General features: G+C 40.0%; 1 pseudogene across 1 annotated transcript in view; it reads left to right on the top strand.

Annotated features, from left to right (window-relative positions):
- Window positions 1-982: 982 nt before the first annotated feature.
- The window catches only part of LOC147828799 (zinc finger protein neuro-d4 pseudogene), a 40,963-nt pseudogene continuing 15,804 nt past the window's right edge, over window positions 983-26,141 (top strand). Inside the window, exon 1 of the transcript XR_015450115.1 lies at window positions 983-26,141. This exon is cut by the window's right edge and continues 15,804 nt beyond it. The product of XR_015450115.1 is annotated as a zinc finger protein neuro-d4 pseudogene (transcript).

The following is a 26,141-nucleotide window of genomic DNA, read 5'->3' as shown; positions in this document are numbered from 1 at the left end:
AGGGAGGACAATATAAACATCAGAGCAGAAATTAATACAATTGAGACTAGGAAAACAATACAAAGAGTCAATGAATCAAAGAATTGGTTCTTTAAAAGATTAAATAAAATTGACAAACCCTTAGCCAACCTTCTTTTCAAAAAAGAAAAGACTCAAATCCATGTAATTAAGAATCAAAAGGGTGATATCACAAGAGATCCTGCAAAAATCCAGAAGATTATCAATACTTACTTTGAGAACCTGTATTCAAATAAGGTGAAAAACAGAGAAAAACATAAACAGATTCCTAGGTACATATGAATTACCAAACATGAATCAAGAAGATATGAAAAATGCTAAATAACCCAATATCAGTCAATGAAATTGAAAATGTAATTAAAAACCTACCAACAAAGAAAACCCCAAGTCCTGATGGATTCACTGCTGAATTCTACAAAAAGCTTGGAAAAGATCTAATGCCACTACTCCTTAGTTTCTTTAATGAAATTGAAAAGGAATCAGTACTCCCAAAGTCATTCCTGGAAACAAGTATTATCCTGATACCAAAATCAAAGGAGAACCCAACCAAAAGGAAAACTACAGGCCAATCTCCCTAATGAACACAGATGCAAAAACCCTCAATTAAATACTAGTGCAAAGAATGAAGGAAGAAGATCATCAAGAAAATCATACACCCTGACCAAGTGGGATTCATCCCAGGGATGCAGGGATGGTTCAACATACACAAATCAATAAATGTAATCCACCATATCAACAGAACCAAAGAAAAACCCCACATGATCACCTCAACAGATGAAGAAAAAGCACTTGACAAAATCTAACAACCATTCATGATAAAAATCCTACAGAAAATTGGAATACATGGTCTTTATCTCAATCTGACAAAAGCCATCTATGAAAAACCAACATCATATTAATGGTCAAAAACTGAAAACTTTTGCTCTAAAATCAGGAATAAGACAAGGATATCCACTATCACCACTCCTATACAATATAGTTATGGAAATATTAGCCACAGCAATTAGAAAAGAGAAAGAAATAAAAGGAATAAGGATATGAAAGGAAGAATTAAATTGTAATTTGCAGATGACATGATATTTTACATAGGAAATCCCAAAAACTTCACCAAAAGACTTCTAGACTTAATAACCAAATTCAGGAGCATAGTAGCATACAGTCACATGCAAAAATCAATAGCATTCCTGTACACAGATAACAAATTCACTGAGAGAGAAATTAAGGAAACCATACTTTTCACAATAGCATCCAAAAAAATGAAATACTTAGGAATCAATCTAGCACAGGAAGTAAAAGATCTTCACATTGAAAACTACAGTACTCTGCAAAAGGTGATTGAAAAGAATATCAGAAAATGGAAAGATGTCTCTTATTCTTGGGTAGGAAGAACAAATAGGGTGAAAATTGCCATCCCTTCAAAATTAATATACAGATTTAATACAATCCTGTTCAAAATACCAACAGCATATGTCACAGAATTAGAGAAAACAATCCTAAAATTCATTTGAAACCAGAAGATACCTAGAATAGCAAAAACAATTCTACACAACAAAGACAAGGCCAGGAGCATCCAAATCCTTGACTTAAATTATAGTACAGAGCGACTGTGATAAAAAAAATAGTATGGTATTATGAAAAAAAGACCTGAGAATCAATAGAAGAGAATAGAAGATACGGCTCCAAACACACTCAGCCACCTTATCTTTGACAAAGGGACCAAACACCTTCACTGGAAGAAAGATAGCCTCTTTAATAAACAGTGGTGGAAAAACTGGCTTTCCACATGGTAAAGTCTAAAACTAAACTCATGTCTCTCATCATGCACTAAACTAAAATCAAAATGGGTCAAAGATCTAAATATTAAAACACAAACACTAAAGCTACTGCAAGATAGCTTTACAGTAGAACTCTTGTAGGCAAAGACTTTGTGAACAAAACCCCAATCACAGCAAATAGAAGAAAGAATCAACCAACTGGGGTCTGATCTTATTAAATAACTTTTGCATAGCAATAGAATCTATGAACAGTGTGAAGACACAACCCACAGAGCGGTAAAAAAAAATTTTACCAACTTTTCCTCAGACAAAGGACTAATATCTAAAAAATATAGAGAATTCAAAAAAATCTGACTCCCCAAATTTTAAGACCCAAACCAAAAAGGGACATCTGAAATGAATAGATATTTATCAGGTGAAGAAGTGCAAATGGCAAATAAATATATGAAAAAATGTTCAACATCACTGATCATTCAAGAGATGCAAATTAAAATAATACTTAGATTTTATCTCACTCCAGAAAGAATGGCTATTATCAAGAAATCAAGGAATAGCAGACCTGGAGGAGCTGTGGGAAAAAAGGAACCCTTTTCCACTGTTGGTGGGAGTAGTCTGCTGCAACCACTGTGGAAATCAGTATGGATATTCCTCAAAATCTAAAACTAGAGTTTCATTTGACCCAACTATTCTCCTTCTTGGTATCTTTCTGAAAGAATTAAAAGCATCATACCACAGTGATATATGCACAGCCATGTTTACAGCAGCAAAGTTTGTAGTAGCTCAATCTTGGAAACAGCCTAAATGCCCATCAACTGATGAATGGACAAAGATGTGGTGTTTTTTATAAAATGTAATACTAATCTACCATAAAGAAGGATAAACTTGAGGCATTTCTAGGTAAATAGATGCATTTGGAGACAATATTATTCAGTGAAATAAATTGCACACACGTTTAATTATTGCATTGTTTCTCTGGTGTGGCAAAACCGAAAGTGTAAATAAGGAGCAAAATGTATAATATATATTGGCAAATGGGAAGAAAATATTCAAATGAGAAGGGGAACAAGGGAGGGAGAGGAGAGAAAGAAAGAAAGGAAAAGAAAAAATAGAATAGAAGGAAAAATGGAAACAAAATTTTTTGTAAATAAGGAGAAGAAGAGGGATTGAAGGGAAGGGAGGGATTGGGGGAAAAAGAAAAATAAGGATATATTATGCACAGGCATAAATTTCCTGTGATGAATGTCATCATTATGTATATCTAAAATGTACCAATAAAATTAACAAAAATATCCAAGTTCACAAATGTTAATTCTGTGATCATTTATTATGTTATGTTAATTTGAATAAATTAAAAACTGCCTAAAAGATTTGTAAAGCAAATTTCTAGGTGTGTCTGTGAATGATTGACATATAGCCCAGCAAACCAAGGGAAAAAGCCTTACTCTGAATGTAGTTGGGACCATCCAACAGGTATATAGTCTGGATAGAATAAAAAAGGAAAGAATGAGGAAGTGTGACAATTTCTGTAGAGCTCTTGTCTTCACCATCACCTTTATACACTGAGCTCCAGTTTCTTAAGGAGTTTACTGCAGACTCACTCCAGCGACTGTGCAGTGTGATTCCAATCCTTTGATTTTGGGTTGGTGGTGCATCTTTGAATGCTTGAAACCTCCTGTTCTGCAACGTCCATCTTTTTGGGATATGCAGCTACTGCATCACCTGGGTCTTCACCATACAGATGGCCATTGTGGATTCTTCTACTTCTGATCCTACAGACACTCATTATGGACTCTTCTGCCTGATTCTTCATATGGCCACTATGGAATATCTTGCTTATGTTTCTGCAAACCTATTCCATAAAAACCCCTGCAATATATATAATATATATATATATATATATATATATATTCTTAATTCTGTTCCTCTTGAATATCCTAATAAAGATTTTTGTTACCAAGAGTGATGCCAAAGAAGGATAATTGTAAGCATAAATTTCTCTAGTCAGTTCACACAACTTCTGGCATTAGCTCTCCAATTTGATTGATGTAAATTTGCCGTGGTCTTTTTCTGATAACATAGACAGCATAGTTCCTAGTGTGAACTGTTTAAAGTAATATACATTATCTTCATTTATCACTCGTGAGATACCAGAAACTATTGACACTATATGCAGTACTTTTGACTATTTTTGGAATAGTGCAAAACATAATAATGGGTTCAAGGTAACATGAGTGAAAAGAAAGGGGGAGAGGAAGGACAAATAAGTAGAATAAAGATATGCCATGTACAGGAGCCTAATAACTTCTATGAATATAAACATTATATATTATAAGCATGAGATAAAATTAATGACATAAACAAGAATCCAAAAATGGGATTTAGAGGATCATTGAAGGAGGTGAGAGGGAAGAGGAAGGAGATTTTAAAAAGAACCAAGCCACATCATGTGCTGGTTGATTTAGAAAAAGGATGAAAACAGAGAACATAGCTCCTCTGGAAGAGTAGGGGACATCAGAAGTGAGTACTCTTGGATTTTTGTCCTAAGCTCTTTTTTATTTGGAAGTAATTTTCCCACTCCCTCCCATGTGAGCACCTGGAAGTTGTTGCCATCTGATTGGCTCTCTGGCCCTATTTGATCTTAACACCTTGATCCCCTCTGTCCACATTCTTTCTGGCCATTTGATTCATTCTTTCCTTTTTTTGAGGAATAAGTGTCTTCTTGTGTTAGTTTTGGTGATTTATATGTCTAGGAATCTGTCAATTTCTTTGAAATTTGCTAATTTTTTGCAATATAATTTTTCAAAGTAGTTTCTGTCTCCTGGATTTTGACAGTGTTGTGATTTCACTTTTTTTTTTGGTGCCAGGGATCAAACTCTGGTCCTTGGGCTTGCGAGGCAGACAGCAGAACCACTGAGCTAAATCCCAGGCCCACCTTTCCACCTTTCTCATTTCTAATTCCATTGATGTGAGTCTCTCCTTCTTCTCTCTTTCTTTTGGTGAGTTTGGCTAGAGGTCTACCTATTTTATTTACACTTTTGTATAAGCAGCTCTTCAATTTGTTGATTTTTTTTTAAAGATTTTTTAGTCTCAATGATTTCCACCCTCTGTGATTTCTCTCCTTAAGTTCGGATTGGGGTCAGTTTGTTAGTGTTTCTCAAGTATATTTAGATTTCTCATAAGGTTATTTCTTTGGGCTTGTTCTGTTTTCCTAATGTGTGCATTGATTGTGATGAATTTTCCTCTTAGGACTGTTTTCATAATGTCCCAGAGCTTTCATTGAGTGTACAGTTATTTAAATTAATTTCAATAAATATTTAAATTTCTTCTTTGATTTCTTTTATGACCCATTCATTGTTTAGGAGTATGTTGTTAATTCTCCAGGAGCTTTTGCCTCTTCTGAAATTTCTTCTGTCATTGATTTCTATTTTCATTGTACAGTGGTTTGATAGTATGCACTGGGTGATTTCAGTTATCTTATATTTGCTTAAGCAGGCTTGATGGACTAGTATGTGATCTATTTGGGGAAAAGTAACACGTGCTGCTGAAATGAATGTATATTCTGTTGCGGAGGGGTGAAATACTCTGTTTAAGTCCATACATTTAAGGGGGTAGTTCATCTCCAAAATTTGTTTATTGACTTTTTGTTTAGTTTATCTCTCTCTTTGGGAAAGTGGGGTATTAAAATCCCCTACTACACTCTGTTAGTGTTTATTTGATCTTTCAATTTCAGCAGTTTTTGTTGTATGAAGGGAGATGCTCCAGTTTTGGGTGCATATATGTTTATCAGTGTTATCTCTTCTTGTTGGATTGTTCCTTTAACTAGTATGTAGTGACTTTATCTCTCCTAATCAGCTTTAACTTGAAGTTTACCATATCTGATGTTAGAATTTCTACCCCTGCTTGTTTTCAGTGTCCTGGGGTATGAAATGTAATTTTCCATTCTTTTATTTTTAGTCTATGAATATCTTTTTTAATTAGATGACTATCTTGAATGAAATGGATTATTGGAATCTCTTTTTTGATTCAGTCTGCAAGGTTTTGTCTTTTGATTGGAGAGTTGAGGCCATTAACATTGAGAGATATTATTGAGATGTGTTGGTTATTTACTATCATTGCCTGCTTTATCTGTTGGTGGATACTTTTTCTTTTCTTGATGTTTTTTGTTGCTGTTTATCCATTAACTATGCAAGTTTCCTCTGTTTTTAGCTGTGTCCAATTCGTTGTTTCTTTCTTTTTGAAAATTAATTTTATTGGTTTTTCTGTTGAGAATATTCTTGAATATTTTCCCTACAGCTGGTTTAACACTCATATATCTTCTGATCTGGTCATTTTCATGGAAATATTTTATTTCCCCATCTATTTTGAAGGGTAGCTTTGCTGGCTAAGTTAATCTGGGTTGGAAGTTATTTGCTCTTAGGGCTTGATATACTTCACTCCAAGCTCTCCGGCCTTCAGGGTTTGTGCTGAGAAGTCTGCTGTGATTCTAATTGGTTTACCTTTATTAGTGTATTTGTGTTTTTCTCTGGCTGCCTTTAAATTTCTGTTTTTTGCTGAATATCTGTAAATTTAATGAGGCTATTCCTTGGTGGGCTTCTTTTGTCATCACAATTGTTTGGAGTTATATAAGCATCACTTACTTGTATTTTAAATTATTTTCTTATATTTTGGAAATTTTTTTCTATGATTTCTGTAACCATGTTAATGAATCCACCTGTGTTTCTTGTTTTGCCTCTAAGTCTTATTAGCCTTACATTAATTTTCTTATTATCATCTAGTAGCTGTTCATTAGTCTTCTCTTTTTTTTCTTATTTTCTCTTTGGCTTCTTTGAACACTTTATCATAATTTACTCTTTTGTCCTCAATATTAGACACTCTGTGTTCACATTGGTCATTTCTGGAACGTATGAATGCTATTATACTTTTTTATTTCAGATATTTCTGCTTGATACCTTTTTTTTTTTTGTACCGGGATTGAACTTGGGACCTTGTACTTGCAAGGCAGGCGGTGGAACCACTGAGCTAAATCCCTGGCCCTCTGCTTGACATCTTTTTGAGGATTCCATATCCTTGTTGAATCTGTCACTTAAATTTTGAACGATTTTGGTTAGCACATCCAATTTTTTTTACCTATTTTCTAATAACCATCATGGGCATATTGAGTGCAATTGCTGTGAACATTTGGTTCCTTTTCTCTTTGAATTTGTCTATTTTCTTCATCCCATCTAAGAATGTTTCATAGATTTCTACTACTTGGTATTTGTTTTCTTCTCTGTCTTTGGTCCCATGTTCTGCCTTGGGAGAGTTGGGAGAATTTGTAGATCTTCTATTTCTTTTTTTCCCCATTCTCCTACTTGTATCTGTGTTTATTTGTTCATTTTTTTTTTAATTATATATGGCTCCCTCTTTTTTCTCCTCTCCTTTCTTGGGGATAGTTTACTTCAAGTTGGGGACTAGAAACATGAGGAGAGTTTGTGGCTTATATTGAGATTTTTAGTAGGATGTTGCCTCCCTGTGAGTAGCTTTCAGGTTTGTATGTTCAGTGCTAGTACTTACTCCTTCTGTTATTTAAGTGATTTCCTCTCTGTCCCTATGTTTTGCCAGACAAAATGCTTCTATTTATTACAGCAGCCACAGATTCAACGTTATAATACTTTTATATGATAGCCCTTGCAATTATTCGTTCCCCCTTTGTCTCTTTTCTATGCACACTATGACTGTTTATTATTTGTGGTTTCTCTGCAATGTGGTAGGTAAGGTGGGGACAATAGGATGTGGTTGGATGAGTAATGTTAGACATGAAGGGGGAGGTCTGCAGGACAGAATAGTGGTAAAATGAAGAGGAAAGATTGATGTGGGTGGTCCTGATTTTAATGAAGTACTTTTAGTTGAGTTGAAGGTTTAGTATTGAGGGTTTTCAAAATATATTTTTTGGTTCCAAGAGCAAGATATGGGAGGAAGGGTGTCCATTTTGTGGTTAATGAAAGCTATGTGGTTATCAGAACTTATGTAGAGGGAGGGTAGTACAATAAGTAAGATGTAGAGGAGCCAAAGGCTTAGGATGGTTAAGGTTGATGAATTATACTAGCGAGGATAGGAATGACTGTGAAGGAACCAAGTATGGTCAATTTAAGAAATTGGGCAGAGGAGTTTACATATTTTGAAAAAGAATAAAGAAACATGTTAATAATAGTGTCTCAAGGGTTTGATGAAAAGAAACTAGATAAAGAGCTGAGGCAAAGGGGAGAACTTAGACACCTACTGAATCAGAGCCAATGGGCAAAGAAATCTGTAAGAGTAACAACCTAATAAACACATGAAATCATAAAAGAACATAACATAAATCCACATTACTAAATAAATAGTAAACATACAAAAACTTAAAGTCATAAGATGTCTGATGGGAACACAGATTAGATATTCCAATGAGATGTTGTGTATGTGATTCCCAAGTAGCTTTCTTGCCAGAGAGTCTGAGTACTCACACCCCAATAATACCTCTGATCCCTCCACTGCAATACTGAAGTGAGATTCAGGACCTCTTTCTGCCAGGTTGAAGGCATTCTTGCAGAGTATGATCAAGTCTGAGTTCTTAGGTTAGGAAGTCTTGCTGTCCCTCTCCCTGGGTGTGATGGTGGGTTAAGCAGACAAGTTCACTGGCACTCAGTTGTCCTCTGAGTCAGGATTATTCCTATGGACTCAATTAAATTACAACAGTAACAGGCTAGTCCATTGCAGTGTTATCAGGGTTATTTGAGAAATATCATACCATGAGACCCTGTTTTTGGTCTCGCATTAGCCTGCAGAAGAAATGCACCACTGTAGTGTGAGCATTATGACAACACAAGTCTTGACCCACTATTAATGTGCCCTAAATGTGATGGATGTGTCTTACATACTTGCGAAAAGCATCATTCAACAGTAACTTTAGAGAATCAGTTATCTAAACCCCAGGGGGCTGGGGGACTGGGTAATGCTAGCGGGGAGCAGAGAAGAGAAATAGAAAAAAAAGGAAAAAAATATTTTTTATTAATTTTATTGGCACATTTTAGGTATACAATAAAATGACATTCATCATTGGAAATTTGTACTTTACATAATCTATCTTGGTTCTTATTTTTCCCCCCATTCCCCTACCCTCTCTTCAACTCCTCCATCCCTCCCTATTTACAAAGACTTTGTTTCCATTTTTTCCTTTTCTCATATTAATTCCACTCCCTTTCTTTCCCCTACCCCACCCCTTCCCCTTTGCCCCTTTTCTTCCTGTTTCACATTATTTATTATACCTTTTTGTCCTTATTTACACTTTCAGTTTCTCACACCAGAGAAATTATTCAGTATTTACACATGTGTGTCCTATTTATTTCACTTCAGTATCGCCTCAATATGCATCCATTTAGCAGTAAATGTCTGAAGTTTCTCATTATTTATGGCTAAGTAGTACTCCATTTTATAAAAAAACCCCACATTTTCTTGATCCAGTCTCCAGTTGATGGGCAATTGGGCTGTTTCCAAGTTTTAGCTATTACAAACTGTGCTGCTATGAACATGGGTGCACATATATCACTTTGGTATGATTCTTTTAATTCCTTTGGAACGATATCAGGCAGGGGAATAGCTGGGTCAAATGAGACTTCCAATCCTAGTTCTTTGAGGTATCTCCATACTGATTTCCACAGTGGTTGCACCAGTCTACACTGCCACCAACAGTGGAGCAGCATCCCTTTCTCCCCACAGCCCCGCCAGCATTTGTTATTGGTTGTTCTCATGATAGCACCCATTCCTTCTTGGGTGAGGTGGAATCTCAGTGTTGTTTTCATTTGCATCTCTTGAATTAACAGTGATATTGAACTTTTTTTCACATGTTTATTTGCTATTTCTAGTTGTTTGTATAAGAAATGTCTGTTCATTTCAGATGCCCATTTTTGGATTGGGTCTTTAAATTTGGGAGGTCTGATTTTTTTAAGTTCTTTATAGATTCTAGATAGTAGACCTTTGTCTGAGGAACAGCAGGTGAAAATTTTTTCCCACATTGTGGGTTGTCTTTTCATGGTGTTGGTTTCTCTTGCTGTGGAGAAACTTTTTAGTAAGAAGAGATACCAGCTGTTGTTTGTGCTAGTTCATTGGCAACTGAGGTTTTGTTTATAAAATCTTTTCCTACGCCAATGTCTTCAAGAATTTTACCTATCCACTCCTCCAGTCAGTTTAGTGTTTCTGTTTTAACATTTAGATCTTTAATCCATTTCGATTTTAATTTACTGCATGGTGAGAGATATAACTCTAGTTTTAATCTTTGGCAAGTTGAAACCCAGTTGTTTCAGCACCATTTATTAAAGAGGCTATCTTTCCACCAGTGAGGGTATTTGGCTCCTTTGTTGAAGATGAGGTGGCTGAGTGTGTCTGGAGTTCTTTCTGCATCTTCTAATCTGTTCCACTGGTCCTCAAGTCTATTTATTTGCCAGTACCATGATGCTTTTAGCATAGTGGCTTTGTAGTATACGTTCAAGTTGGGGATTGTGATACCCCCTACCTTGTCTTTATTGCCTATTCTAGGTCTCTTCTTGCTCCAAATGAATTTTTGGATTGTTTTCTCAAGGTCCATGAAGTATGCTGTTGGAATTTCAATTGGGATTGCATTGAATCTATATAGCAGTTTTGGAAATATGGCCAATTTCACTATATTGGTTCTTCCTACCCAGGAGCACGGGATGTCTTTCCATTTTCTGATATCATCTTGGATCTCTGTTTTCAGAGTGCTATAGTTTTCACAATAGAGGTCTTTGATTTCTTTTGTTAGGTTGATTCCTAGGTATTTCAATTTTTTGGATGCTATTATGAAAGGAATTTTTCACTCCATTTCTCTCTCAGTGAGTCTATTGTTTGTGTATAGGAAAGGTATTGATTTTTGTGTGTTGACCTTGTATCCAGCTACTTAATTAAATTTGATTATTAAGTGTAGAAGACTTTTGGTGGCATTCTTGGGATCCTCTATATAGAGTATCATGTCATCTGCAAATAATGACAATTTGATTTCTTCATTTCCTATCTTTATTCCTTTTATTTCTTTCTCTTGTCTAATTGCTGTAGCTAATGTTTCCAAAACTATATTGAACAGGAGTGGTGATAGTGGACATCCTTTTCTTGTTCTTGATTTTAGTGTGATGGATTTCAGTTTCCGACCATTTAGTATAATATTGGCTGTTGGTTTTTCATATTTTTCAGATAGCTTTTATCAGATTGAGGTAGAGACTGTCTCTTCCATTTTTGGTAGGTTTTTATCATGAATGTGTGTTGGGTTTTGTCAAATGCTTTTTCTGCATCTATTGAGATTATCATATGGTTTTTGTCCTTGGCTCTAATAATAGTGTATTTAAGTCCTGTGCTTTGTGGTATGGGAAAGTAGAAATAGGAGGGAGGCAAAGAGTCTTATTGGTTTTCAGGGTATGCTATTATATATTTTGATACGGGTAGCAGGGAAAACTGTGTATAAAATTGGTAGTGATTAATGGGGGTGGGGAAAGATGCTAGGATATAAATATTAGAGAAAAGGTTTAGGGAAAACATTTGAAAAGGTGAAGAGCAGAGACAAGTAAAATTGACAATGAATAAAGTACAGAAGAAAGAAGTCAGATGAAGAGATGTATGTAAAAGTAGTAGGAGACATAAATGAACTGGGGAGAATTCTCTTACCCGCTATAAACTATATTGAGAAACAAAGAGAAAAGTAAAAGACCAAGCATAGATACACAGATACTCTCATAAAAGAAAATAGTGGAAAATAATGGGATAAAAGTGTGGGGGAAATTTGTAGAAGGAGGAAAACAGCTAAGAGTAAAAAAGAAGGCAATAAAAAATTTTAAAGTAAAATAAAAATTAAAAATGAAAAAATGCAATCTATTAAATGATAGTGAAAAACTTCAATTGTTTTGTACATGTAGCTCCTTTCCTTAGGCTTGTAAAAGGAGCAGAGTTCCAGGTAGGGCATGTCTTTGTTCACACTGAAAGTCTCTCCAGTGGCAGTCTGCTCCAAGAACAGTTCTAGGTATAGAGGTTTTCTAATAGTGAGAACAAGTGCCAATGTGAACTTCCAGTCTTGTATGGTTCAGGCTAAAGCTGGTTTTGGCTGCAGGAGCTGAGTCTCTGAACACCGAGGCCCTGCCTCTGAGTGAGATTCTCCCCAGTCTGCTCTCCAACTGCTGGCTGTGTCCCAGGACTGTCCTTCCCTTCAACCACTCTGGGAGCTTGGCAGTGTGAAGGGACCAAGAGGCTGTTCTGCAACCAAGGTTCAAACACCCAGCCCCTTCCTACAATGGCATCCCTGCCAGCTTCTTCTCTGTGCAGCTGGGTCCTCAGGCACATACCAGAGGCATTCACTCACTGTTGACTGTGGGGCAGAGACTCTGCTGTGCCCAGAGTATTTGGAACATCCCATGTAAAGCACAGTTGTCTAGGGACTGGTGTTAGCTGTCAGAGACTGCCAGGTCTAAGATTGGAGTAGGGCAGTAAGAGCTCAGTGTCGGCTCAAGAGAGCCTGGGGTGCTGAGTACAGGCTCAAACTGGACCAGTGTTAGCTCTGTGTGCCAGGTGACTGTCTCAGTTTCCTTGGTAAAAACTTCAAGCTCCCAGCAATGACTCAAGTGTCCTCAGGGTCCAATATTGAGACTCCCAAAATGGGCAGCAGTTGCTTATTTATCCACTAAGAGTCTAAGGATGAACAGACAGGCCAGGGGAGGGAGAGCAGCTCTCTGTTCACTTACCCCTGATGTGTGCCAGCCAAAAATGCTGCTGGGCCGCAATGTCCTCTATTTGGAGGGGGGAACAATGAGGCAAGGGGCTGTATACTCCAAGTCTACCCTGTGTGAACTGACTGCCATGCTATTTGGATCCTGCTAGCTGTTTGAGAACTTCTCAAAATAATGGTTCCTCTTTTAGTTGGGCTGAGCTCCTGTGAGGAGCTCTGTCAGACTTCTTTGCCTCTTTTAACTCCTGTGCATATATTTTGTTTGATCTGCAAGTCTCTTCTTTCAAATTGATTTTTTGCACCAGAATGTGTGTCTCTTCCCTTCTTCCAATTACCTGTTTTTAGTTGATTTTCTCAAGTCTCTCTGATGTGACTCTTCCTCTATTCAGCCATGTTGAAAATCCTCAATATTTTACATTGTAGAAGAAAAGTCCTCCTCACATGCCACATCGTGGGGTCTGAGGTTCTCCCAGGGACCTGCCCCTGCAGCCTGAGGCAGTAGAAATCCAAATCAACGTGGTCTAAAATGGTAGGATGTCTGGCAATGTGCTTAAGATCTGGACTTTGGCACCAAGAAGCAGAGCCCTCCTTAGTTTCTCTCTCTTTCGTCTTTCTAATTCCTTGAACTGCAGAGTATACCTGTAGAAACAAAAGCTGCTTTTAGTATTATTCCCCATTAATTTTTAATAAAGCCTATCTTTTCCCTGCCTAGAAGCCACCTTTCCCTACAAGATCAGGTGATTTATACCCACTTTATACATGAGGAAATAGATGCTTTACATTTCTTCTGCAATTCTTACCTTAGCCCTATGAAATTGGTATTGTTATCCCTATTTTGAGATAAGTAAACTGAGTCTCAGGTTAAGACTTATGCCAAAATTCACACTAAGTCACTGGACTCCAATTCTTGTTCTTTTCCCCATTCTACTTTACTCAAGGTATTTGTCAGCCAAAAAGGTTGAATCTCAGCAATGCCTCCAGCAGTCAACCCAAGGTCAGAGCATCCCCAAGTAAAAAGAGACCTATAGCTGCTCCCTTCTCCCACTGGGGCCCAACTCAGCCTCTCAACTCCAAGCCTGTGTCAGCATAACAAGGACTGAAGCACTTGTGAGTCCGGAGTGGGACTCTCTTTCCCCACTCTCACCCCAAGCTTGGGTTTCTGGGAAGGGTACCCAGCCAGAGAAGGGGCAGTCCTTCTCCCATTTACACTCTCTAATAAACAGCCTGGGAAAGATGATGAAAAACAGAATAAGAGAATAGGCATGACCACTTAGTGCCTGAAGATTGAGCCTCCTGCCACTCAAATCTTCACTTATCAATTGGAGCACTGCCTCATAAACACTTAGCTAATTGTAAATCACTTAATAGCCACAGTGGGAAGCAATGTCTCTCTGGAAGAATAATTGCTCTCTGATGGGCTCTTGAAGGTTGTTCACCTCTGCACTTAGTTATGGTCTTGCTTTCCCACTTCCTCCAGATGCTTGTGATCCTCCCCGTCCAGGGGGTACTTCATATGTTTTTTTCAACAGGAAGTGAATGATGTGCTTATGTAACCAGCTCCCTCTAGCTCTTGGGTTCTTGTTTGGGGGCCACAAAGATTGAAGTCAACAAAACAGCAAAAAGCAATCAGTGGGAAATGGCCAAATGCATGTTTATTAGAAAGAATAAAAGAAAAGAACTCCCTGCTTGTTGAGGAGAGGTCAAAAATTATAGATATTTAAATTCATTGGCCTTTTTTATATAGTTTTGGGGACTGATGCATGTGACAAAAGGTAAGGATACCCTTTCTTGCAGACAGGCCTTTGATATCCAGAAAGCAATCTGTTTTGTTTCCTATTCCTGAATCTTCATTTCCTCCAAGGTCTCTCCCATTTGGTTAAGGATCTTCTTTTTGTCCCTTACATTCCCTTAGGCCCTGAGATACTATTTGGGCCCTCTGGTATGTTAACTCACTTAGGCCCTCAGTTTTAGTTTATTTTAAATTAACTATTCAGGACCTGTGCCCTATTTGCCTGCCTATTCCTATCTTTTGGCTTCACTTAAAAGTAATGTTATCTCTTTCAAGGAGCTGAAAATGGAATGGACATCCATCACTGTCCACAAATTCAGATGTTGATGGGCAAAAAATAGTCATTGTGTGTGTGTTCCTTAAAGTAACTGAATTCTGCTGGTTGTAGTGGCACATGCCTGTAATACCCATTACTCCAGGACAACTTAATAAATACCTGTTTCAAAATAATAAACAAACAAACAAAAAAGTTTGGGATGTAATTCAGTAGTGGAGTTCATGCCTAGCATACATGAGGCTGTGAGGCCTTGAGTTCAGTGCACAGCACCATTAAAATATTAACTGATTCTAACTTCAGACTACCATCCTAAGAGGGTGGGAAATTCCATGTTAGTTATTACTAGGTGATTCCACCTACTCAAGTGTTTCACTGGAATCTAGGAGGAGTTTGTGTTCCCAGAAATTAGAGCAAAGACAACTAATCTCCAGTCTATTCTAGTCACCACTGACACTCTTATTTTTCAAGGTAGCAGTGGAGGAGTGGGACCTAAGAGCCCAGCAGGCTTAGGTTTCGCTTCCCATTTTTTTATTCCTTAAGTTTATTGGTACATTTTAGGTATACAATATGATGACATTCATCATTGGGAATCTGTACCTTTACATGATATATCTTGGTTCTTATTTTTCCCCATTCTCCTTGCCCTCCCTTCAACCTCTCCACCCCTCCCTATTGACAAAAACTTTGTTTCAGTTTTTCCCTTTTCTCATATTTATTCCTTTCCCTTCTTTCCTTTTCCCTTCCCCTCCCACTTCCCCTTCCCCTTTGGACCTTTTCTTCCTATTTCACGTTATCTATTATACATTTTGATCCTTATCTGCCTCCCATTTTGAACTTCAGGGCTATCTCCTCTCCTGTCTTGAGGCACTGCTAAGAATTCCTACATCCCCAGGCTCAGGATTTGTCCCTTCCAAGTGGGAGTCACTCATTCTTTCCTCTGGGCTCTCCAAAATCTCTTCCTTCTCTTTGCCTTCAGGACAGTATATCCTCAGTGGGAATTTTAAATTTTTACAAAAGATGGATTGAGGAGTTTCTTCCTGCTTCTGCATTTCTGTTTCTGCATTTCTGTTTCTTGAGGTCTAATCAGTTGAAATCCAAGATCTGGAGGGAGGGAGGAGCTGTTAGAACTATTAAATAACAGTGTACCCTGGATAAGAGTCTTCTTGGAGAGAAGTGTCTTTATTTGTCTATTTTAATCCCAGCTTTTGATCTTTTGTTCTTATGTTTTCTTGTACATTTCTAGGCATATTCAGATGCTTGATTAACTGCTTTAATTTGCTCTTTTATCTGACTCTATCATTAGGCTTCTCTAACTGCCTACTCGTAATACAGTGTCTAAACTAAGCTACTACACTATAGTGTGTTGTGGCCTCATTGAAGTATAAGCCCCAGAGCAGAACACAATCTCTCAGGGACTCCCTTACAGAAGCAGAGGTACATGGAGCCATTACTTTCTTTGATGCTCTCCAACATTTTTTAAACACCATATTCTTTTAGGGAAAACAGTAAGTTAAACATTCATCACTACAAAACAGATAATTCTCTTTATTTTAGTATGCTAATTATGAACACTTTGGACACCTTCACTGAGGCCCTTTGTCATTTTTCCTGAAAACCTTTAAGATACTAAGTGATACTATTAATTTTAGAGTCAGACAGACCTGGATCCTATTTCTGAATCTACAACCTACTGGCTATATTTGAACTTGGATAAGTGAGACTTTCGTAGGGACAGAGGGTCATAGGCAAGGAAAAGGATGAAATAGCATCTCATTAAGCTTTATTAAAGAAATTAATAGGACCTCTTACTAAAGGCAGCCTTTTGCCTCTGCCGGTAAGACTCCAGCAATTAAAATGACATAGGTAAAGAGAGAGAGAGAGAGTAACCAGACCCAGTAAGGTGCCAGATAGCACAATTAACATACGAATTCAGTGAGGAGAGTCAACAGGCAAAATAGGAATGTAGCCAGAGACTAGAAAGGTCAGGGTAACCAGCTCCCACCTCACCCAATAAAATGCAAAGGAGACAAGGAGCAGCCTCCTAAGGACTCTTATTTAATATATAAAATACACATGTGTCCTTTATTTAATCAATAGCTCTGTTATCTTTTTATAAGGCTTTCCCCCACACTTATCCATTACAAAGGGACAGGAAGAAATCAAATGGCCAGGAAGAATGTAGATAGAGGTGCTCAGGATAGGATCAAAAACACCCAGAGAGCCAGTCAGAAGGCAAGAACTTCTAAGTGCCCATGTGTGGGTGGGAGAAATCACTAGAAATCACTGAAAGAATACATTTAGGCTTGTTTCATAACTTTCTGGCCCCAGACTCTCATTACCTTGCCTAAAAGAATGAACTTGGATTTGATTTTCTGGTGCTAAATGAAAAGGATCCAGGCAGAATGACAAATGGTTCTTTCCCTGGTGGGGTGACCCACCTGAAGGTTGTACCAAGACCTGCTGAGGTGGTTGCCAAGGGAATAAAAAAAAAAAAAAAAGAAGCTCAGGACATTATCCATGAGTATTCACCTCTGATGCCCCCTACCCTCTCAAGGTAGCTGTCTATCTTCTTTCTTTTCCATCTTTTTTTAATAAACCATTTTTTTAATTTAAAATTCTGCCTCATTAATTCATTATTGAAGCTGAGAGTTTACGATCCTGGCGGTTATGTGTTCCAGATGAGGAGTGGTACACATATCCCACCATGCCACAACACCTCTAAACTTCAGCATCTTCACTTGAAAAATAGAAGAAATAATCTGCACCTTGTTGTGTGGGTTAACAGTAATGTGTAAAAAGCTTCTTTGTCTAGTGCCTGTCTCATGCAGACTCTTTTAAGATGGTGGTCAGTTTTAGTTGCCATTAGTTTCCTGTCTTTGGCACCTAGGCAGCCTCATTCTGGATCTTTGCTAAGTGTAGATTTTGTAGCAGGAGAGAATCTGGTTAACATGGTCACTTCTGTGCAGTCTTCACCAGATGGGGAAGTGAGTGTGGACTCCTCATGCTTTTTCCATTGAGCTCTATAGGTGTCTGTTAGTTCTGGACCTCAAGGTCACAGGATGACCCGCCAATTAGGTTTATGTACTCAGGTTTGTTTGCTCACCACTGACCAAATCAGAGGAGGTTATTTATTTTGGTAAAAAGAATAGATTTATTCAAAACTAGCTCTAAGGAGATGGGCAACAGGATTTGCCTCAAATCACCATCTGATTAACATCAAACTAACAAGTTTGTTGGGGTCTTTTATACCACGGAACAGTGGGGTAGGGAATACAATGAGACAATGGACACATTCAGGCTTGTTTCATATCTTTCTGGGCCCAGACTCCCATTACCTTCCCTAAAAGAATGAAGTTGGATTTGATTTCCTGGTGCCAGTATCCACAAAATCTGTCAGTTCAACTGGACTCGGAAAAGGTGGGATGGCTATTTACGTCCTAGTCCCGAGGAAGTTTGGAAAAGGCACTTCTCTCTAAAAAAATCTAACTCTGAAAATTTCATTTTGTGAAGCCAGTTACACCTTCCTTCTGGCTTTAGTCCAGCCCTCAATTTTGAGGTTCATGAGGTGACACATCATCTGGCTGGCTATCTGATGGTGGACTGAAACATAGACTCCAATAAAGATGTCTGAAATATATGCAAGGGGAAGTCAGATGCTTGAGCCTGAAAAAGTATCATTAAATATTGTGGGTCAAATACAAAAGAAAGGAGATATATAACAGCTACACCTTCTAAAGAGTCCTTTTGCTTTTAGGCAATCATACATTAGAACCCTTGTTTATAACCTCTGCAGTTCTACTTATTTTTGTGAGGTTGGCACCCAGTTGACACTTTGATGCTCACAACTTTTTCCCCTTGTTTGAATGCATTTTCTTCTCTTCTAAAGACATTGCAAATTAAGCATCTGTGGCTAGTCCCTTGATGTCAAGGAAGGTTTCCCTGGTGATAGTCAGATCATGTTCAATGTTAGAAAAGGTGTGACAGATGATTTTAGTCAGGGTTATAAAACCTCTGCCAAATTTGAGCAATATCAGAGATTTAGAAAGTACAGCTCTTAGGCTGAGTTTATCTAGAGTCCATTTTCAAGTCTAATCCTATTTTGTAGTCAGCACCCTAAAACATTAGAACTTTTCTTTGTTTTGTTTTTCGAGAGGGTCCTACTATGTAGTTCAGGCTGGCCTTGAACTCACTATGTAGTCCAGGTTGGCCTCAAACTTGTGGAGATCCTCCTGCTTCAGCCTCCTAAGTACTGGGATTACAGGAATGTGCCACCATGCCTGACCAGACATTAGAATGTTTACAAGCAATAGTTACAATGCTTATAAGCAGACATAAAACAAGCCAAAAAGAACAAAGCAAATTCATTCTGTACAGTAGACTGGAACTACAGAATGTAGTGACTAAGTTAATTAAAGGAAGCCAATATTTCTATGAAACAAGCTGAGTTTTGCCAGGAAAACATATCAGCACATATTTAGAGTCCTCTCTTTGTAAACCAATTTGAATTACCATTTGAGTAAAAGCACACAATTAACTAATGCTAAGACCAAGTTTTTAGTAACATCTTTAGGTACACCTGGTACAGTTAGAATCAATGGAGCTGAGGAAGTCATGCCCTTCCACCCATTTAACTTTAAACAGCACCCTATGGCCATTCCTCCTTCCATTGTCCTAACAGAGATTTAAAAATATCACATAAAAATAACTCAGGAGGGAGCAGTGCAGGCAGCTCTGTGGAGCAGGCCATGGCTACCGCCATTCTGAACCTACTAAAGTCCCTAGGCAAAGACTTCTACCTCAAGGCCATGGAGCACTGCCACAGCTACAACGCACACCTGTGCTCTGAGCGCAGCCTATGCCTGCCTTTCCTGGACTAGCAGACCAGCATGGCCCAGAAAAACTGCTACATCTGGGTGGAGAAGACCCACCGTGGGCCAGGTCTGGCCTGGGACAAATCTACACTTACCATACTCGCTGTTGGAGGAAGAAATGGAGACTCAACATTCTAGAGGATTCCAGACTCAGGCCCTGCGAGTATAAGATCGACTGTGAGGCACCCCTGAAGAAGGAGGGCGGCCTCCCAGAAGAGCCTGTCCTCGAGGCTCTGCTGTGTGCTGAGACAGAGAAGAAGGTCGAGCTGAAGAAGGAGGAGACCATTATGGGCCATCACAAATAGCAGCTGCTGAAGTTCCTACATGATCTTGAGGTAGAAGACTTGGAGGATGACATCCCCAGGAGGAAGAACAGGACCAAAAGAAAGGCATATGGCACCGGGGGCCTCCGGAAATACCAGGACATCATTTCCCTGGAGGACCAAGACAAGCCCTATGTCTGTGATATCTATGGGAAATGGTGTAAGAATCGGTCCGGGCTCAGGTACCACTACACCCACACCCACCTGGCTAAGGAGGAGGGGGAGGAGCATGCCGAGTGCCACACCCTTCCCTTCCACCAGACAAACAACCATAAACAGTTTTACAAAGAAATGACCTGGGTCCCTGAGGCACAAAGGAAACACAGCCAAGAAGGCACCTGATAGCACTGGCATTCCCAACGGCTACTGTGACTTCTGCCTGGGTGGCTCAAAGAAGAGCGGGTGTTCTGAGGACCTCATCTCCTGTGCAGACTGTGGGCGATCAGGACACCCTTTGTGTTTATAGTTCACGGTGAACATGATGGTGGCTGTGAGGACCTACCTACCGCTGGCAGTGCATTGAGTGCAAATCCTGCAGCCTGTGTAGCACCTCCAAGAACAACGGCCAGCTGCTGTCCTGTGATGACTATGATCGGATTGGATTGGGGTTACCACATGTACTGCCTGAGTCCCCCTATGGCAGAGCCCCCGGAAGGGAGCTGGAGTTATCACCTCTGTTTTTGGCACCTAAAAGAAAAGGCCTCTGCCTACATCACCCTCACCTAGGCCTGGCTCTGGTTCTCCTGGACTCCAGGGCTCGGAAAGCTTCTCCCGTCCGTGTCCTAGCCTCCCATGAGAGGGAGAGGTGAAGCCCAGAGGGCTCCTCTGCAAGTGGAGCATTGGCCCTGAGCATTGGTGGGCCCAGCAGGCCCCTCTCCTTCCCTTCCCCCTTCCCCATCCCTTGGCAAATGGGCACCAGGAGCTTCTGCTCCCCTAAAAGCCATACCCCCCTCTCGGCGGGCACAGGGGGGTAGTGGATGCCATCTAGGGGCATGGACAGAGTCTTTTAAAAGTTAAAAAAAAAGAAATTAATATATACAAAGTGTTCTGTGAGGACTGGCTGGTGGAGGGGGCACTGCCAAGCATCCACTGGGCACCCGTTTGTGCCAGCTTCCTGCCTGGCACTCCACCCCACTTCTGGCATTGCAGCTGTCCCACCTCTCCACTTGAGGTGAGCACCATCCCCCAGTGACGAGGGCTGGTGGGCATGGTGTCCACCCTGCCCTCTCCTAGTGACCATCATGGATACTGCATGATGTGAACCATGGTTTTGAACTCTGTTCCTGCCCCTCCCCGACAGCCCCACCCTGCACCCACCCAGTGCCTGCCATGTGGCTGCCATGGTGGTGGGTGGCTGTGGGGCCAGGTGGGTGCCCACTGGGCACCCACTGGAATGAGAAGCACAGACTCTGCAACTGACTCGTTTTCCCTCCTCCCCAGCCGCTCTTTCCCTCCTGGCCAGGCCGGGCTGCCTTCTGCCACCCTCACTGGCCATTCTGGAGGTAGCGAGGGGCACAGTTGTTTCTTGTGCTTGTGAGTGTTTGTTGCTCAGATTTTAAAAAAGGAAAATTGAGACTGCAAGTGGGAGAGGAGGTGGGTTTGGGGGATTCTCCCCCCAAATCCAAGAGTGCTCCCCCCCTTGTGACTAAGTCTCCTTGCCTGCCTCTGCTGTGAATTAACTTGTTCTGTGTATTAAACTGAGCCTGACCCATCAACAAAAAAAGTAACTCAGGAGGTCTCTGATGTCATGTCCACATGCATATTGGATTGCCTAGCCCGACCTTCAGTCACCTTCACCCTACTTAGTTACTTTTCTCCTTGCTAAAATGAAATACCTGACACCCAAAATTAAAGGAGGAAATATTTATTTTAGTTCACAGTTGTAGAGGTTTCAGTCCATAGTCAGCTGGCTCCAAGGCAGGGGGGGCATGGCAGACAGGCATGACAGAGGAGAAACAGTCTATGCAACAGGCAGCAATCAGCAGGCAGCCAGCCTTCCTTTCCCTCTTTCGCTTTATATTCCACCCAGGTTACTAGCCTATTGGTTGGTGCCACCCATACTCAGGGTGGACCTTCCCATTATCCACACCCAGAATTATGCTAAAGCAATCAACAAACTAAATTACTTATCACATTCTCTTAATCTATATTCACACACCCTAAATGCAGCCACCTCCAAAAAGCCCCACCTATGAGCACATGAGGCTTTGGAGGAATGTCTAGATAAAAGCCATAACACTACTAAAACCTCATTAATGGTTCATAAGTATGTATTACCAATCATATATGTAAGTAAAATCAGAGTGAATTATGGAACGAGCATGCACGTTGAGAGCTCCTGAAGTAACAGCATCCTATCAATCATGCATGTAAATCATACCTAGAGACTCACAGTGGGAGGTAGCTGGGCTGAGGTACATATCCTTTAATTTCTAAAAGCCTGATTTACTGGGGGCTGCTGCTGCTGCTGTGTGACCTGTGTACAATAATTTGCTTTCCTGCCACCTTGGCATCACTTTTCTGTCTGTGCCATATCTTTTGTTGGCATAGACTTGTCCTGGGCACAAATTCCTGCGATTCTCAATAAATGTAGCTGCTTTCCACTTGCTGTTTGGTGCAATTTATTGCTTATTGTATACAAGAGCCTGGATTATACCTGCAAATCGCACAGTAACTTTTTTGACAATTTCCAACCAGCAGATATTAACGGACAACTGGGAGATATTGACAGACACTGGCAACTAAGCAGCCACTAGCCACCAGCCAAAAGAAGCCAGTTAGGAAAGGAAAGTAAATCCCTTTTTAGGAAAAAACTTCTTTCTCTTGTCTTCTTTTTACAAGTGTCTTAGTGAATGATTGTTGGACATATGGGACAGATACCAAGGGTGAGTGGCTGATCTGGTCACCATTTAGAGATGAGTAGATTGTGGGACAAAAGGCTTTGGGCCTTTGCAGGGAGCATGAAGGCTCTTGTTGATTGGTTGGGGTTGTATTTTCTTGATGGTTCTCACAGTGTGCAGATGTGATGTCAGTGGCTGTGACTCTACACACCTTTTGGGGGACTGAACCTGAGCTGAGCCAAATGGAGGCAGCCAGTGGGAGAGTTTCACTGATTTGGCATAGTCACCCACAACCGGGAACCAGGGGAACCAGGAAACATTGACCTAGTCCACCTGAAATTGTTGCTTTTTTTGTGGAGTGCAGTTGACAGCATGCCCTGCATGATGTAGACCTGGGCAGCACTTACTTAGCCCCAGTGACCTTTATGGGGCCCCGTGAGTCATAGGCTAACACTGGGTGAGTGCTCTGTATGGGTAATTTTCATTCTCTCTTTCTCAGAGGAATTCTAGATCTCTTTTTGTGCCTCCCCCCAGGCTTTTGTCTGTTGGAGTATTCAAATTAATTGTGTGTTTGTTTGAGGTTGTTTGGTGCTGCACAACTCAGGGAAACACAGTTGGGAAGTATAATGCATTCCCACGTTTGAGAAAAAGAACAGCAATGTATGCCCATTTTAAAGTTCATTCCTGCCTCTTCTAGTTTCTACCATGCCACTTTTGCCAGTGTCTATAGCAGCTGAAAGAGCCAGCTCTAGTGACTCTTATGAGTCTTAAAGCCCATCTATAGCTATCTCCTCCTCCATTACTTCTCTAATAATAGTTCTTTCTTTCCTTTTCACTTAGTTTTGCTTTCATTGTGATGTGTCCTCAAGTTTGTGCACCTATCTAAAAGGGTGTTTGACCTGCATTTGCCGATTGAATTTTCACTGACTTTTATTTGAGGTTTGTCACCAGACATTCATGCTTTGTGGCTTGATCTAGTGAAATTAGTTTTTTTTCTGAAGTGATGTTTCATTCCCTGTTCTTGGACTGCCAGATTTCGGGATATAATCTGTGGAAGTGCCCAGTGCATGGTATATTAATGGAGCAGAAAGATGTTTCTGTCCTGTATTCTCCAGGAAAGTAGAAAGAAACACATTCTGCTTTTGTGGAGAGTGTAAGGATGTAGGGATAGATATTGTGGATGAATAAAAACTGGAATCTCCATTGTGGACCTAGGGGGAAAGGATAGAGTGTAATTAGAATGATCACTCAGTAGAAGACAGCACAGAGCCAAGGGTTGACATCCACATCTTTGGGGAATTGTTAAGGTTCTGGGGTTCTGTTGACTGATGCAATTGCTGCCCTTCCATAGACAAGATATAAGGTGGTTTATAATTGGCTAAGAGGCATCCAGCCAATATGGTATTTAGTTCTGGATTTTTTTGTCTGGATCTCATAGTGGAGATTCTAAGGTATAATAGGGAATGTGGTGCATGCCCAAAAGAGCTGAAAATGTTCAGCAGCCAGGTAGTTCAGCTTTATTGGGGAACATTTTGTTAAAAGTTGAAATTGGTTATGGATAGTTTACAGAATACTCTGTCAGATTCACATGTGGGGACTAACTCAGGAAAGGTTCTATAAGGCTCCAGTGACCTAATGCCAAGCAATTCAGCCTTACCAAGTCACAACCCTTAGGCTAAAAGCTCAAGAACTATCAGGAGATACCCTGTCAGGTCCCCACTAATGGGGTGGGGCTTACTCAGGAACAGCCCTGTAGGGACCCTCAACATAATTTTAACTCCTATCTAAAGATGGAAACAATCTAATCTATTCCTTCTGAGTCCCTGATTTGATCTATTCCTTCTGGTGTCTTCTCACCCACTAGGAAAAGTGCCACCCCAAAGTCCTCCAGAAAGATCATCTTAAATTCCTGTGTAATAAAAAGTGGCCTATGTATCCACTTGGGGAAAATGAGATGTGGTCACCCCCCTCAGAAGCATGAAATACAATGCCATATTTCAATTATATTTTATTGTAAGAAATAAAAAAATGGCCAGAGGTATCTACCAGAGGCTTGATCTGTACCCTAGAGGTAATCATCCTTCTTGTCAGCTCCTCTCCACAGGCTACCTCCTTGTCAACTTGCTCAGTAAATAAGTTCAGCAGATAAATGCCCTCTCCCGAGTCCATCTCATACCATGTCTTGGTCTTCCTGAATTCAGGGAACTCAACATCTAAGCCAGTCACTGCATATCACTTTGAGAAGTGGCAGGCACCTTTGGTATCATTTGGATGCTAGTCCCTCTCTCAGCAATATGGATATTCAGCAATACTACAAGGAAAAACTGGGTAGATTACCTGAGGATCCTGAAAAGTTTATTGATGGTTTCCTTACACAAATAATGGCTTTTGATCTTACCTGCTGAGATGTCCAGTTCATCCTAATTTCTTGCTACACAGCAGTAGAAAACAAAATGATTATAAAGGCTGCAAAACTGGCTAATGATGAAGCTTTCACAGCTTCACCCTCTGATTGATAATCAGCCAACTGCTGTGTTATTTGGAGCCTAAGAAAAGTCCAGGTGGGATTACAACACGGGGTGGAGAGCCAAGTGAAAGTTATAAAACAAGGCCATTTTAGCAGGTATGCAACAAGGGATGCCCAAACTTGTGAACTACAGTAATCTTGGGTCTATTAGTCAAGGCTTTAATGAGAAACCAGTTGCTTTTCAGCTCCAGCTTGAAAAGATACTCTGTAAATACACTAATTTAATCTCTGAGTCTAGAAAAGGTCAGATTATCCTAAATCAGTATTTTATTAGTCACTCAGATACAGATATTAGGAAAAAGCTCTAAAAGCGCTAACTGGGCCCACAAATAAAAATAACTCAATTGGTCAATGTACTCATTCTGTCTTTAATAGTTGTGATAAAGTAGAGGACAAATGAGAGCTGAATAAGCAAAAGAGGCAGGTGAAAGCCATGCTCCCCCATTTGATGAGGCTTAGGACAAAGTCTGCAGCACTAAGGGAAACTGAGGTAATCCAAACAGTGATGGATGCAAGTTGGAGTGCTTCCCATCTAAGAAATCAAGGCACTGGGTAAAAGGATGCCCTCAAAAATTGCCTGACACTTGGGCCTGTCAAAACATGGAAGAAGACTGCTGGGATTGGAACAGGGGCACATTGCTCCCAGAAAGGAATGCAGTCATCTATCACCATGGTGGCCAGGGAGGGAGGCCTGGACATCAAATGATAGTTCCTGAGGCCGCCTTCAAGGCTCCAGCACAAATATTCACATCAACTTACAAGAGACCCAGGTGTCTAGAAGTAGTGGACAAATTATATCTCTCTGTGATACTGGAGTGACTTATTCAATTTTAGTTTATTAGGGTGAGCTTTTATTATGTTTGAAAGTTATTTTAGGACTTGAAGGAGTCTACTGGACAGCTCTCTGAACTGCCATTTGGAAGATTTCCTTTTCCAATCAATCTTTATGGTTGATATAAGAGTGTCCCATGCTGGTAAGTGGA

This window comes from Heterocephalus glaber, unplaced genomic scaffold, assembly GCF_053883595.1.
Source record: "Heterocephalus glaber isolate CG9 unplaced genomic scaffold, H.glaber_assembly_v1.0 deba00000936, whole genome shotgun sequence".
NCBI lineage: Eukaryota > Metazoa > Chordata > Mammalia > Rodentia > Bathyergidae > Heterocephalus > Heterocephalus glaber.
The sequence above is the reverse complement of the archived record's forward strand: the minus strand, read 5'-3'. Positions and strand labels throughout refer to the sequence as shown.